Consider the following 11,517-nt stretch of genomic DNA (forward strand, 5'->3'; position numbering starts at 1 on the left):
TGAAAAGTACAGAGATGGCTTCAATTTGGACAAGGAAGTTACCAGTAACATCTCTTAAGCAGACCGTAAAAAAGGCAGTCAACATGCACTCGTTGATCGAAGACAAAACAACCCTTAGACGCCATGCACACGCCTGGATGATAATACAATCCTACAAAAGACTGGTACCAGCTGCCTATTTAGGCCTCGCTTTTCCATCTCATTTAAAACTAAAGTACTTACAGCTACGCATGGGAAAACTGCCAACAAGCACCGACCAACCTGGCTGGAGGACTCCAGGCCCGAAGAATGTAATTTATGTGGTGCTGCAGTACAAGACATTATCCACTTGATTTGCATTTGTCCAGTAATAGATTGTGAACGCTGGAGTCTATTTAGGGTAAAGTTCAAAGAAAAAGTAATTCGCACATGCCGCTCAGCGATACTACACACGTTGGATTCAGCGGATCCACAGTTTATTTGTCAAATAATCAAATACGTAATTAATTTTGGAAAAAAAAAAACTTGAAAAGCCAATACAAGCCTGAACTTTTGAACTTTAAATTGTACTGGCTAATTTAGAATAAGCTTTCAAAACCACTAGGATCTCAAGAACAATTGTGTTTTTAGTATTTTTACTCTTTTGCACAACAGTCCGCATTTGAAAGTATCTTTTTTACTTATTACTATATTGTAACGGTTTTTATTAACTATACAATAAAGAATTTATTTACATCCAAGATCAATACAATGGGTAAATTCTCTTGCTGCAATAGATGTTGAATATGTTTTTGATTCTTATTTAAAAACACAAGCATTCCTGAAATACAAAAACAATTGTCCTCTGCCTATTGAGATCCTCCCTCTGGACCAGTATGAGTTTATACTGATGGATCAGCACAACCCTGTACGGGTAGTAAGCAAGCTTGCTGTGCAGCATGTGCGATCATTAAATGTTGTATGCACGATGGCAAATTCCGACTGATGGTCACAAAAACACAATCTCTAGGAGATTGTACAGCTCAGCTAGCTGAACTACAAGTATTCAAATTGACACTTGAAAATACGGAGCGCAAATTCCCCACACTCATAGTGTGCAATTCTTTTTACTGTTTTCAATCATATAATGAATATTTACAGAATTGGCTTCAAAATGGTTTAAAAGATGCAAAAGGTGGCACAATCAAGCACAAAACGCTTTAGGAACAAGTAGTTCAGTTGCGAAATGGACTACAAAACACTCATGTGATACATATGCTGATCATCAACGTGATGGCATTCACGTTGCAGGGAATTCATTGACTGATGAAGCCACGAAGGGGGCTATGCAAACGGCTTCCGTAGCTGCATTCACTCTTTCAAAAATGAGAATAGACAGTGAGATTTTCTTGGCTGTCAATGCTTCAAGCAAAGGCAGTGGTGCAGCATTACCTAAGAAGTTTCCACTCAAATACTCATATATAATTGATGCGAACAATGTTCCGTTTGATCGAATCCCTGGAGTGGGGGATAGGGTAATTCCAAACATGGAATATAGATTAGGACTAATCCTAGCAGCACATGAAGGGAAAGCCTCTGCCCATGCAGTTGTTTCCACCACAGTTTCTTTATTAAAACAGACATATTGTTGGCACAGCATTAGAAAACAGACCAGAAACTATGTTTTGGAATGTGAAATATGTCAGAAGATGAAAGTCTCTACAGTGAAACATCCTGCGCAGACGCCCCTGTTTATTTCAGATAACCATTAGCGTGTATTTACCTGCATCACTGCAGTCCCTTGCAAACGGATGGTAACTACAAATATATCATGGTCACAGTCTATTCGTGATCAACATTTCTATGGATGTGGCCGCAGCGCTCGGCTGACGCTCGAACCGTTATGAAAGATTTGAGAGTCTTTATCGGAACATACGCTATTGGCACACTACACTCTGACCAGGGCCCTGCATTTAGCTCTTGAGCTTACAAAGAAGCCATGGCCAGTTTGGGCGTAGCATTGTAGTACTCCTCTCCATTCCGATCTGAGGGTAATTCCGCTGTGGAACGGAAAAACTGGGACACAAAGTGGTCAATAACAGTTAGGGTATTAGGTTCGGGTGATGAGTGGGTCAAACATCTTTATGGGGTCCAATGCTCATTAAACAATTTGCCAAGAAGTTCTCTAGCGGGTGTCAATCCATATGAGGTCCTGTTTGGGACAAGAATGTGGGTCCCAGATCTTGAATGTAAAGGCACAGTGGTGGAAAATAAACCATTTGCTTTCAAAAATCGTTTGGCTTATTTACAGGGCTTAAATGAACTAAGATCGAAACAAAGCAATGTGTTCCTGAAGCCAACCACCACTGGGGAAAATTCAGCAGTCCCAGCAAGGCCTGTCTGGATCCCAAAGCTTGGGGATCTAGTCAGAGAGATGATTGCGGATAAGAAGGAATTTTGGCCTTCTTACAGACAACCAGTGCCTGTCCTAGCAATCCACGGATCAAGAACAGTACTTTTGCCGCCGTTTGCTGTTAAAACGGAGAACACATTTGTGTCCATCCACCACATCAAACCACACCATGTGGCCAAAACTGAACAGTAGGCCAAGTGAACTCCCACCAAGTAGCAGACGCACTCCTCTAGCTACTATCCAAGAGGTTCAAACTGAAAGACTCATCACCTTCGAAGAGTCAGAATTGAGAAATGATGGACTAAGCAACATTGCTTTGGTACCCGTTTCTCTTGAAACCCAAATACCAGTTCTTCCTGATACACCTGTCTACACCAACGTAACACATGATCAACTGGTTCCAGCGATTTCAACGAATCCTGATGCAATTCCAACTATTGACAGAACTGCCTCTGGCTATTTCAATAACTTTGATATGTTTTCTGAGGATCCAAGCGAACCTGAAATGACGCCAGCACAAAGAACTTTAAAGAACAAGCAACAGACTTTTTTCATCTCCTGAAAAAGACTTATCTCATTTCACCATGTATTGAACTATGGAATGTTTCTGGAATATTTTTCTTTCTGCTTTTACTAGCTTTTGTAATGACTATGAGTATGCTGATGAATGGAAGATATATTCAAATGGACACAGCAAGTAAAAAAGTGAACTTACTTGTGAAACCACACAAATCATCCCATTGTGAAGCAAGAGATTTGTCATCAGTGAACATCACAGCAGTTCCTATACAAGATGGTATAGTTTGGGACAAAACTGAATATGATATATTCGCCCCGTCTGAACTTTTGAAGATTCTACACTTATTTAAGATTTTATTAAGTGACTTTATTACCTCTAGTACCTTTTTCTGATGATTGGGACTTCGAGACTGTTAATAATATGATGTCTGATCAAGGAAAATCAGCTACATTATCTAATCATGATTATTTAGAGGGTTCATCAGACTATGAACAGATTTATTGTTATAACCACTATGGTCATAATTTCTCGCATAAATCTGGGTCACCCAGAAATGTATTTATGTATAACCAATGGGAACAGTGTCCTACACCACCAAAGGGTAGCTCAAAACGTTTGCAATGAAGGTTCCATATTTTTCAGGGTTCAACATGTCCAATCCAAAAACGTTTTTATTTAAAAAATGTGAACAAAACAGGAACGAAAAATATGTTAACCAATACAAAACTAATTTATTCTGCAGCCTTTATTACCCAACTGTCTAGACAAGGTTTCGACTTTTGGAAAGACACAATTGACACAAAATATGTCTGGGGTACACAAGATTGGCAAATGCAGGGGATAGAAGCTTGGTTTAGAGCCTGTATAATCCCACAGCAAATAATGTTTTTGAATGACACTGTCCAACAAACGTCTTGCCTTGGGTTAGCCAAGTTCATAGACATGAACACCCTGTCCATACCTTCACCTGCAAGTAATAGCACTAGACAGGGGGAGGTCGACACACATACTATTTTACATCACACCAGATCAGATTCTGAATGGAAAAAATGGTTGCTCTGGCCCACAGACACAAAAGACTGTCAAGAACGATTCCTGAACAAAACACAGGGTTTCACTATCAATAGGCCACACCCACGCTATGTTCAAAGACAGCACCCAGGGGTAGTAACAACATACAGTGTAGGAAAATTATGCCTTGATTGGTTCCAGAAATCTACACTAGAGGATGTGAAACAACACTTATCTTTACTTAAAGAAGGCGCAGACCTTAGGGATTTCTTGCTAGGTCCAAGTAAAACGCGTCAAAAAATTTTCATATATGCCGGTATCTATGCTGCTTATAATGAAATATGGATTACCCAGGCAGAAACTGCAGAAAGAATACGAGGAATTGTTCATATTAATTTAGAGAAATCTCTTGCAGTAGTCGACAATAGGTTAACGACTCTGTCATCCAGGATATATTCATTGGACAACATTGTATCCTCTGCCATAGGCACTGTGGAACAAGACTTGGTCATGCTGCGACAAGGCCAGTCTCAACTACTTTCTATTTTGCTATTAGGCTAGATGCTACAAAACTTGCGTTCAGGCTATGTGCCTTGGCATTTAATCAACACAACGTTTCAGTTTCAGAATTCAATCTCACTGATAAACAGGTCGAACTGGCACAGAGGAGAGCAAAGTATACATTGCTGAGCATTGAAAAACTGGAAATATTGCCATTTACGGTAGCAGAAAAAATTAGCTACTGAATGAATCATTCATGGCAAAATCACTTTGCCTGTTACAACTTTCCATTTTCAGTATTGCCTAAAGTATATACCAGCAGGCAAATATGAAAGGTTGGGTAAAGAATACATCAAGACATTCTAGGATTTACCTTACACACACACAGATGTTGGAGTGGGGGACGTGAAGTGTTTCTTAGTGGTACACACTGTGAAAATGCACTAAGAGGTTCTCTCCTATGTCAGGGTATTAATTTGTACGGGGCTTGTAACGGTTTCAATGCAAATTTGTCGTGTCACATGCAGGGTTCACCAGCCGCAGTGTTTAATCCAATTTTTGGACAACTTTCAAATGGAAGTTACATTATGTTGAATGATCAAAGCTGCTGTGGCATGTTGCCAGGCATTCCGTATCTAGTAACGGTTACTTCCAGGGTTACTTGCTGTATGCAAGTTTTGTTCTCTAAAATAGACAGAGTCAGGGAGTCACCTTTATCTCCTTCACTGAACATCTCTTCTATAGGAATTGATACTTTAAACAGAATGAAAGCCATTCTTTTACAACAAACTGTGCCTTTGACCTCGGCCAAAGAATCCTATGATCTACAAATTGCAAGAACTTCGGCTGAGATACAGGCTCTGTTAAGTACAAACTGCCCTACACATTTCACAGTGATGTGTGGACGTATCTTAAACATGTCTGATACAAGCGGTATTGTGCATGTATTTGAGAACGTATATTCAGGACTGTTAAGACTTTTTCAAGCAGTCCTAAGAATCATTCTAAACTTTGTGCACTCGGTGTTTGTTGGTCTGCCGCTAATTCTAGCACTCATTGCAGGAATCCTGTTTTTATTCCTACTGCTACACTATGGCAAGCCAATCCACCGGCGTCACTCCCAGCACAGTAGAGAAAGCTCTCCTGGAACGGAAGTGTTGTGAACGCATAGTACAACTTTTCGGTTTACCTCATCTATGAGAATTAAATACCACATGGTTTCTGTCATTCAGACCAATCTGGTAAGATTGCATCTTACCTGTTCTATGCTGCCTGCTTTGCAGTGAATAATGCATGCTAGACATCTGTCTAACACTCCCATCAGTCATGCCCACGGATATCAATACTCTGCTGGACCCGATAACGACCCATGCTCTGTGTTGTCCCCAGCGGCTACCAATCCTGATGACGCTATTCATTGAGATCTCACAGACGCAAATTGCTCCTGCTGAGGTACGAGTGGAAACAACGGGCATGCAGGTAACATCGGAAACGAACATTGCTGATGCTTCCAACGCTGAAGGCGATGCTTCGCATCTATGTGCGGTTAATCTTCTAACCAAGGTATTGGAAACTTTTTCCTACAACGGTAGACAATTTTTTGTCTACTGGAATAAAGGATTTCATGTTTTCTCCATCCTCATACACTGACTTTTGAATCAGCACTCAGTGCACCAAGACTCCTCTGAATTTGGCCTTCATTTTTAAAAACAAAAGACAAACCTCAGAACTTTTTCCTATGATGATTTTTTTTTTCAAAACTTGCATTTTTCTTTTTATGGCTCAAGTAATCTGCTTACAGTAGAACTATTCATAGAGAATAGATTTCTTTGAACTCTTCCAGAGACAAATTGTCATCTTGTCAATTTCATTTATGTAACCTGACATGAATTGGTTTTGAACTTTTTCTTCTGTGATTACGGACCATTTCATCATGTGTATATATTTATGTTCATTAATTTAGCATTCAATATAACCACATGCTTAGAATGAAACTTTGCTTTGAATATGTACAGCACCTTTGCATTCCATGCATAGCCACTATTTTAAGAATATGCTTTTAGATATGTTTTAGTGACTCATGTGGTACTCTATTTTACATATTTATCATGTTTAGCATTTAGCATTTAGTAATGTCGTTCTATCGAAATTGTAGTGGGTGTTGTGTGTCTGTTTAGATACCCGTACATAGGTTTCCCTAATCGTCCTTATATAGGCACAACTCACATTGCCCTTATTTAGGCAAATATTCCCAGTCCTTATTTAGACATAGGCCATGTAATACAAATACCATGCATTGTCACCTACATCTGTCCATCCCAGGTCACAACAAGATCTTAGAAACCAGATCCTTAAGCCATTGGGACATTCCCTGCTTGGATTATTGATTTCTCCAAGAACTCATTTATTGTGCATGAACCGCTATATCCTAAGGGTTTGTTCATGACATCTTCCTCTGCCCCACTTTACGTCAATGCTAGCATTCTTAAGTACCTTCGAGGTATAAATATACCTTCAATCACCATGGCAAACCATGGCTCGGCTGCACGGCTACCTACTGGCTGCATACTTGCAAGACGCAGCAAGTTTGGAAGGAATTCGAATCCGGAAAGAGATTCCTACCTCTCTCATTCTAAGGTATGGAGCAGATTAGAACTTAGAGGGTTTATTGGCACTTACTAACTAAACCTAAACTATAGCATACCATACTATAGAAAACAGCACCTTTTTCTTATCTCGTATTACACTTAGGTTAGGTACACTGGGGTAGAACTATTTAGAACTATTTAGAAGCACCAGATGAGTATCCACTTTTACCCTGTGTTATTTATGTGTATGTATATGAATATAGCTCAGAGCTAAAAGGCAATGGTATTACAGTATTATTTCTTCTTACTGCTCTCGCTGTACATGTTATATCTTGCATACTTTCTAACAATCGTTACAGCTTATTTCTCTTGCATGAGAAATAAGACTGTTCAATAAATCCTTTTATTGAAATGCCCGTCTATTCTTTCTGTGTGACTCTGCAGAAACTAAGCATGCACGATTGACTGAGTGAAACTGTTATCTATTGTTTCCACGATTCTGAGACATGTTCCGATTCTAAAGGAAAACAAAGCTGTCATGTTTATGCGGTTGTCAGAATCTAATCCCTTCTTGTTCATTCGAGAAGTTTCTAGTGACCTCTGAGTTAGCTGGCACACATAAGTAATTAAGTTTAATGTACTTGAGAGGAGCATATAGACCTCACTATTATGCTACAACTATTGTGTATATTATTCCAACGTGCAGAGCCTATAAGGAAAATAGGAACTACTCTACTCTTCTAGTGTAAACAATGTAACTGAAGAAGTTAAAGATGGGGCTGTGTTTTCAGCATGGCTATGGACAAGCTTTCCTTGTCAGGCTTTCTGACATAAAAAACCTGTTGGAAAGTGACTTAGGAGGCCCCTAGCAGGGCCCCCCCTTCTTCAGCGGCCTCTCGCTGAAGGCCGGTAGGGCGCACCTATGGTGCCCCCCTCTAAATCTCTGCACCTTGCAGGGATTTACAGTGACTCCCATTTCAAAATGGAAGTTTTTGCTGCAGCCAGTTTCCAATCGCTGCACAAGCTCCCATTGGAAAATCAGAGTCTGCGATCATACCATGTGTATTCAGTCAGTCAGTCAGTCAAGCCACTTTATTCGATTATTTAAAATCATAAAAGTAAAATATACATTATATAATGGGCTATTTCTGGTAGGCTAAGGCTGACGCCAAAGCCAGGCATAAACCACCATTCTAGTCAGAGCAAGGGAGTCACACGCCAAGATAACCCCTGCTCACCCCCTGGTAGCTTGGCACGAGCAGTAATGCTAAACTCGGAGGCAATGTGTTAAGCATTTGCGCCAGCACACAACAGCAACAACATACTAGGCACACCACAAAAGGAACTCCACACAAGGTTATATAAAAATAACTTCTGTATTGTAAAAGCACATCAGATAGAAGTCACACTTGTACATTGTGCCAACTGGCACGGGCAATATTCACAAGGGATTATTTACAGGACAGGGCCACATGGGCCACTGTCAGAATCAACACTTTTAGAAATAGCACTTCTAGAACTTAGAATAAGTATAGCACAAAATAACAGTTATAAATCACAACCAGTAACTACTGGTAAAGGTAGGTACACACTACGCAATACTAATAACCATAGGCCTCGATCACGCATGGACACATAACCTCTCTAGTATAACTATACTAGGCAAACCACCACCACCTAAGAATAAAATACATCTAGGGGTATAGTCAAAAACACATTACACATGATGCATCACAACATTTAGAGGTGTAAGGAAAGAAAACACATGATGCATAAAAACACATTCAGCGGTGTAAGGAAAAAAAACACATGATGCCTAAAACATTCAGAGGTGTAGGGAAGGAAGAACACATGATGCATAAACCAACACATTCAGAGGTGTAAAATCCAGGAAGACACATGATGCATAAAAACATTCAGAGGTGCCAGAACCTAACTCAAGAGCCCAAAAATACATGATGCCTAAAAACATTCAGAGGTGTAAGATCAAGGTGTGTAATCATATTAAATGCATTACATTTCCTAGCACCACATCACATTGCGCAAAATCACATTAGGCAATTACCATCACATAGATAATCACATTGCGCCTAAATAAAATCACATACCAGCCCCCATCTAATAAAGGGACTAAAGAACCCTGTGTCCAGAATGTCAGGGCGCGCTGTCAATGCAGCGCCAGTCAGGGGTGCGCCACTGGCGCAAAACCTAAACGTTGCAGGTGCCCACTACTTGCTGGGCACCTGGGAACATCCCAAGACCTAAACAGTGCAGCTGCCCACTAATTGCTGGGCAGCTGGGAAACAAACTGCGACAGGGGCTGTCACTAGCCCCTAGAATAGAACTGCGCCAACTGTTGGAGCCACACAGGCTCTGAACTGCGCACGTTGGAGCCACACAGGCTTTAAAAACACTCATGTCCACGTTGGAGCCACACAGGCTCTTGCACAGATATGTCCCATGAGCCTCTCTGGCTCTTAAAACAAATGGGTCACCTGAGACTCTCTGGGCTCTAATCATAAAATGCCCTCAAGAGCCTCACTGGGCTCCAAATAATGTAAAGGCTGCCACGAGCCCCTCTGGGCTCTACAACGAAGCAATGCCCCTGAGCCTCTCTCAGGCTCTCAGTAAAGGAAAATGCCCCCGGAGCCTCTCAGGGCTCCAATCACCAGGAATCAACAACAATGCGCCCGAAAATCAGGAGGCACACTGGGTAGGAGGGAGCGGGCACCGGCAATGTGCCCCAAGGCCCCCTCTGACAATGCTGGCCCCTTCGATGGAGTCCCCCCTTCCGAAGCGGCTCCGCACTCACCGGTCTGCTTCCTGATGCGGGGCTCTCCTTTCTCCTGCTGCGGGGCTCTCCGTGCAGCACGGAGGCCTCGCGGCCCGGGCGGCCGGACTTCTCTCTCTCCCCGGGGCTCTCCCTTCACTCAGGAGCCTTAGGACGGACACTGCAGGCGGCTTCCTTCTTCCGGTGGCAGTGCGGGGCTCTCCGAGGCTCACGGCAGCCCGCGCCATCTCCCACCATACTTCTTCTCTCTCCCCGGGCTGCGGGGGCGGGACTTCCAGCCGGGCCTCGCCGCAATTGGCCGGCTGGCCAACCACTTCCGGGTCGTCGCAGGCAGCGCGGCGGCTCGTTTAAGGCACTTGTAGGCTGGGAGATAAGTAACCGAGGGGTGGGCTCCCTCGAATTAAATTAAAAATATAAACATAGCAGCCAGGCCCCTGGCGGGATGAGCACCTGCCAGGGGACCAAATCATAAAAAATAAGCGAGGTAGGCACTCACTAGCACGAATAAAGTGCTCCTAAGCGCCAAAGGCAGATAAAGCGTTCCCCAGCGCTACGACAGTCACAAAAGCGCTTCCAGGCGCTAGAAGCAGAGCAAAGCGCTATTAAGCGCTGGGGACCGTAGGAAAGCGCTCCCAGGCGCCAGGGCAACAGAAAGTCATAAAAGTCCTTTCAGAAGTCCAGGACCTCAGCAGTCCAGGACATAAGGTGGAGCACAGCAGCTCCCAGAAAAGGAAAGTCCATCAGATATCCAGGGGCTGGCAGGGCCCAGGGATTCCCCTGGGCCCAAGAGCAGCACGCCCCTGGTAGGATTCAAGTCAGAAACAAGAACATTTTTAGAGTGTCGCAGCACCCTTTTTATATCCAAAATCCTTTGTCTAAAGGGTGCAGGCAGTGTGAGAGCCAGCTAGAAATGGTAATAGGGAATTCCTTTCACTGGCCAGGCTAGGGACATCAGATGCACCCCAGGGGGTGGAGCCAGCATTGTGTGGGGAAAACCCGGCCTCATTCAGGACCCTCAACCAGACGGTCAATCCACAAGCAAGCCCAGGCTCACTCCTCCCCTCACATCAGCATGCTAAACACTCCTTTCACCACCGGGGTAGACCCTCACAGACTCTTGGAGCCAGGCTCACCAGCCAGCCTCAGCCAATCACACGCCAGACACAAATTACACAAATATGCCAACTTCTAGAAGTGGCACTTCTCCGCTAGACACAATCATGCTGCATATACCATTGCGCAGCATTCAGTCTCACGAGTTTGCACATACCAAACTCGACCCTGCACTCCCCACACATCAGGAACTACCATGGGCATACATATTCCCCATTCAAACCTATGGGAGGGCAGGTCACTCACCACACATACACAGAGAGCTCACACACTTTACACTGAACCACAGTGAAAAAGTGCGCAGAGGCCTAAAATTACCAACACCAGGTCACAGAAACAGGCTAGGAAAAAGCAAAAAAGTCTCGGGGTGACCCTGCCAAAAGGGCCGGGTCCAACAATAATTAACACAATCGAATCAAATATAAAACATAATGGGGGAAGTAAAAAAAACAGCATTATTAAATAGATATTTCATTAAGCTTTAAAGCAATCCGGTACGTTTTAAATTCAATCGATGTAAAAAATAGATAATTTCAAACAGGGTTTATTGAAGAGAATCTTCTTTTTTTAAGTCGTACAGCTGCAACCAAAAAGCTAGCAATATTAAAAATATCCCAGGTAT

Source organism: Lissotriton vulgaris, chromosome 1_1, assembly GCF_964263255.1.
Source record: "Lissotriton vulgaris chromosome 1_1, aLisVul1.2, whole genome shotgun sequence".
In the NCBI taxonomy this organism is placed as follows: domain Eukaryota; kingdom Metazoa; phylum Chordata; class Amphibia; order Caudata; family Salamandridae; genus Lissotriton; species Lissotriton vulgaris.